The sequence below is a fragment of the Zingiber officinale genome, chromosome 8A (genome assembly GCF_018446385.1).
Source record: "Zingiber officinale cultivar Zhangliang chromosome 8A, Zo_v1.1, whole genome shotgun sequence".
Lineage (NCBI taxonomy): Eukaryota > Viridiplantae > Streptophyta > Magnoliopsida > Zingiberales > Zingiberaceae > Zingiber > Zingiber officinale.
This window is the reverse complement of record NC_056000.1, coordinates 56,628,019-56,632,925: the sequence shown is the minus strand read 5'-3', so window position 1 is coordinate 56,632,925 and position 4,907 is coordinate 56,628,019. Positions and strand designations below refer to the sequence as shown.

At 32.1% G+C, this 4,907-nt stretch overlaps 1 long non-coding RNA gene across 1 annotated transcript; it reads right to left on the bottom strand.

Annotated features, from left to right (window-relative positions):
* Positions 1-265: 265 nt before the first annotated feature.
* LOC122009328 lies at positions 266-1,355 on the bottom strand. Its single transcript, XR_006119531.1, has 2 exons — positions 1,296-1,355; positions 266-461 (listed from the first exon to the last, which is right to left on the bottom strand). It is a non-coding gene; the product is annotated as an uncharacterized LOC122009328 (long non-coding RNA).
* Positions 1,356-4,907: the final 3,552 nt, after the last annotated feature.

Sequence of the window (4,907 nt, the reverse complement as noted above, 5' to 3'; positions counted from 1 at the left end):
TGACAACGAATTTGGCAACAAAAACTTGCCAAATTTTTTTATAATCATATGATAAATTTTCGTCCCAAAATCTGGGACGAATTCTGGGACGAAAATAATTTTGTCCCAAATTACGATAGAATTGGGACAACTCATTTTCGTTGCCAAATTCGTCCCTATATCAAATATTTTTTTCCAGCTTCAATTTATTTCTGCAATACAATCCAAATACATAAAAATAATATGCATTCAACACATCCTAATTTAACATCAACACATCAACTCATAATTCAAGAAATATAAAGATTTCAACAAAGTTTACATACAAGATCCATCTTGTTCAACAAAGTTTACAAGTTCAACAACCCAAGTCCATCATCCATCTAACAACACTAAGAATACATAACTTTGATCCCCAACACATCAACCCAAGTCATATTCGTGTGCCACAAAATCTTTGATCCCCATAAAATCTCCTTTGCCTACATAACAACAAACAAATAAACTAGATTATGTGTAACAAGAAAGATTGTAAATATTATACGATATAGCCATGTAAAAAGAATAATTAAAAACAAAACATAAATGTGAAATTCCTTAAACATTCTAATAAAAGCCCTAATTCTAATAAAAGTCATATTTACCAACGATATGAATCATCCATGTCATAGCAACGGTAAATAAAATTATAAGAATTATTTTGAAACTAAGTACATGTATCGTAACTATGATACAACCTAATATAATTGGCACATCATATAGAGAGAAAGAGAGAGAGATCTTGTGAAGTATGGTATTAGGGTTCAAATTTCTCACTTAGTTAACTTTATTTTTCATTTTAATTTGCTGAATTTATAGTTTTATCTTTGGTTGGTATTTAATGTAAACTAAAGGATGTTTAAAATAATTGTTCCTTTCATTGTGTTAACTAGTTGACAATTTCATATGAATAACTTTAGCACATTTTTAACAACTCTTTGCAAAATTTTAAAGTAGGAGGATGCATCGTTATCTAGTAAAGAATTTTAGAATAGTGTGATGTAATTCTAGATGAAATATAGAACTTTTATGTATCTATATAGTTTTGAGATTGTACATAGATCAAATTCAGAACTTTTATGCATCATTATCATTGAAGACAAAACAAGAAAGAGCAGCTTATCAAAAAGAAGGAACACAATTAAACAACTATTTAAAGCTAACTTTAACATAATTATTTAAAGTTAACTTTATATAATTAAACAACTATAACATAATTATTTAAAGCTAACTGTATATATAGATCAGTAAATGCATATTAATGAACTTAGGAATACCGAAAAGAAGTGAACAAATACAGCTGTCTTCAACTACAGTGAGATCACACCAAATTGAGACCTGCACAAACAACATTATAAAATCAGGACAAAAATAAAATCAGAGTATTAGAGACTCCATTCATATTGCCTAGTTATGCTTTAATTTTGTTACTAGTGCACAACTAATAATCATATAGATTAGTCCAGTGATAAACTCAGGAGTTAAAAATTGAGTAGATGCAAAATTTAAAAATTGCCTCAGTCCAGTGATAAACTCAGGAGTTAACCCCTGACGATTAGGCAAATTTTTGTTATACATCCAACTTCGCTCATTCTGCATTTTACCTGAATTCAACTATTCAGTTAAACATTATTAAAAGTTACTATAGATAAATCTTATCATTGAAGACAAAACAAAAACAACAGCTAATCAAAAAGAAGGAACGCAATTAATCAACTATAATATAATTAATTATTTAAAGCTAACTTTATATACAACTTATTAAATGCATAATAATGAACTTAAGAATACCGAAAAGAGGTCGACAAATACAGCTGCCTTCAACTACACTGAGATCACGCTAAAATGAGACATGCACAAACAACATTATCAATTAAGACAATAAATTTTGAAAATTAACTTAAATTCAAGAAGGTGCGTGCACGGCGGCAGCCATACATCGTCCAGCCAACAGATTAATTCAAGCTTAAGGATCATGACTAGCTAACTTATTCATCAGCCTTGTCCGAGGCTTTGGCGGCGGCCGCCGCCGCCTCCGCCAGCATCTTCTGTGGCCTCTCTTCAGCCGCCATCTCCAGCACCTTCTCCTCCTGCGCTTTCATGTACGCCTGGCAACGCCTGGAGGCGGCCACGCAGCGCCTGGCGGCGCCCAGGCAGCGCCTGCACGCAGGCAACCCACGCCGGCAAGCAGCCCCGCGACGCCGACAAAGAGAGATCAGAGAGCAGAGGGCAGAGGGCTTACCAAACGAAAACCTTCCACCGCCGATCGTCGGAGATCACGCCGTCGCCGGTCGGAGATGCGGCCAAAATCTTGGAAATCGCAGCTGGAAAGGGGAACGGGGGAGAGAGAGGAAAGAAATAAGGGAGGGGAAAAAGAATCGGGTAGAAGATTAGATCTAGGGTTTTTAGGAACAAACCTTTTTTGTTCCCAATTTCGTCCCTAAAATTGGGACGAATCCATGGATTCGTCCCAAATTTTGGGACAAATACTGGATTCGTCCCAAAATCTGGGACGAATTCAGAAATTTGTCCCAGAATTTAATATTTTTTAAATAAAAGAGGAACAAAATCAAAATGAATAAATACGGACCTACAGACATCGGAATTTGATGAAACAAGTTTCTATGTGCTCGTATCATTATCCTGATCGTAAATCTATCAATAAAAATATTTTTTACCAAATAGATATATTTTTGGAATTTTTTAATCCCAAATTGACCTAATTGGGAGTTAAAAATTCAAATCGCTTAAAATATTAATTAAAAATTATGGATGAAGACGTATTTACGATCAGCTCAACGATACAGATGCATAGAAACTTGTTTCATCAAATTCCGATGTCTCTAGGTCCATATTTAGGCCTTAGGTGCTTGATTTTATTTATTTAAAATTATTTTCAGTTTTGGGACGAATCCTGGATTCGTCCCAAATTTTGGGACGAATCCAGGAATTCGTCCCAAAGTTTGGGACGAATCTCTGGATTCGTCCCAAAATTTGGGACGAATCCAGAGATTCGTCCCAAAATTTTATTTATTAAAAAATAAAAAAACAAACTTGGACGCCTTAAATACGGACCTAGAGACATCGGAATTTGATGAAACAAGTTTCTTTGTGCTCGTATCATTATCCTGATCGTAAATCTATCAATAAAAATATTTTTTACCAAATATATATATTTTTGGAATTTTTTAATCCCAAATTGACCTAATTGGGAGTTAAAAAATCAAATCGCTGAAAATATTAATTTAAAATTATGGATGATGACGTATTTAAGATCAGCTCAATGATACGGATGCATAGAAACTTGTTTCATCAAATTCCGATGTCTCTAGGTCCATATTTAGGCCTTAGGTGTTTGATTTTATTTATTTAAAATTATTTTCAGTTTTGGGATGAGTCTCTGGATTCGTCCCAAATTTTGGGACGAAACCAGAGATTTGTTCCAAAATTTTATTTATTAAAAAATAAAAATACAAACTTGGACACGTTAAATACGGACCTAGAGATATCGGAATTTGATGAAACAAGTTTTTTTGTGCTCGTATCATTATCCTGATCGTAAATCTATGAATAAAAATATTTTTTACCATATATATATATATTTGGAATTTTTTAATCCCAAATTGACCTAATTGGGTGTTAAAAATTCAAATCACTGAAAATATTAATTAAAAATATGGATGATGACATATTTACGATTAGCTCAACGATACGGATGCATAGAAACTTGTTTCATCAAATTCCGATGTCTCTAGGTCCATATTTAAGCTTTCGGACACTAATTTACAACCGTTCACTACAAACACCTTTTTTGTTAGTATCAACGTATATATGTTTTAAAAAATATATACCTAGAGACATCGGAATTTGATGAAACAAATTTCTATGTGTTCGTATCATTATCCTGATCGTAAATCTATCAATAAAAATATTTTTTACCAAATAGATATATTTTTGGAATTTTTTAATCCCAAATTGACCTAATTGGGTGTTAAAAATTCAAATCGCTGAAAATATTAATTAAAAATTATGGAAGATGATGTATTTACGATCAGCTCAATGATACGGATGCATAGAAACTTGCTTCATCAAATTCTGATGTCTCTAGGTCCATATTTAAGTTTTCGGACACTAATTTACAATTATTCACTACAAACACCTTTTTTGTTAGTATCAACCTATATATGTTTTAAAAAATATATACCTAGAGACATCGGAATTTGATGAAACAAGTTTCTATGTGATCATATCATTATCCTGATCGTAAATCTATCAATAAAAATATTTTTTACCAAATAGATATATTTTTGGAATTTTTTAATCCCAAATTGACCTAATTGGGTGTTAAAAATTCAAATCGCTTAAAATATTAATTAAAAATTATGGATGATGACGTATTTACAATCAGCTCAATGATATGGACGTATAGAAACTTGTTTCATCAAATTCCGATGTCTCTAGGTCCATATTTAGGCCTTAGGTGTTTGATTTTATTTATTGAAAATTATTTTCAGTTTTGGGACGAATCCTGGATTCGTCCCAAAATTTGGGACGAATCCAGGAATTCGTCCAAAAGTTTGTGACGAATCCAGAGATTCGTCCCAAAATTTTATTTATTAAAAAATAAAAAAACAAACTTGGACGCCTTAAATACGGACCTAGAGACATCGGAATTTGATGAAACAAGTTTCTATGTGTTCGTATCATTATCCTGATCGTAAATCTATCAATAAAAATATTTTTTACCAAATAGATATATTTTTGGAATTTTTTAATCCCAAATTGACCTAATTGGGTGTTAAAAATTCAAATCGCTGAAAATATTAATTAAAAATTATGGAAGATGATGTATTTACAATCAGCTCAATGATACGGACGCATAGAAACTT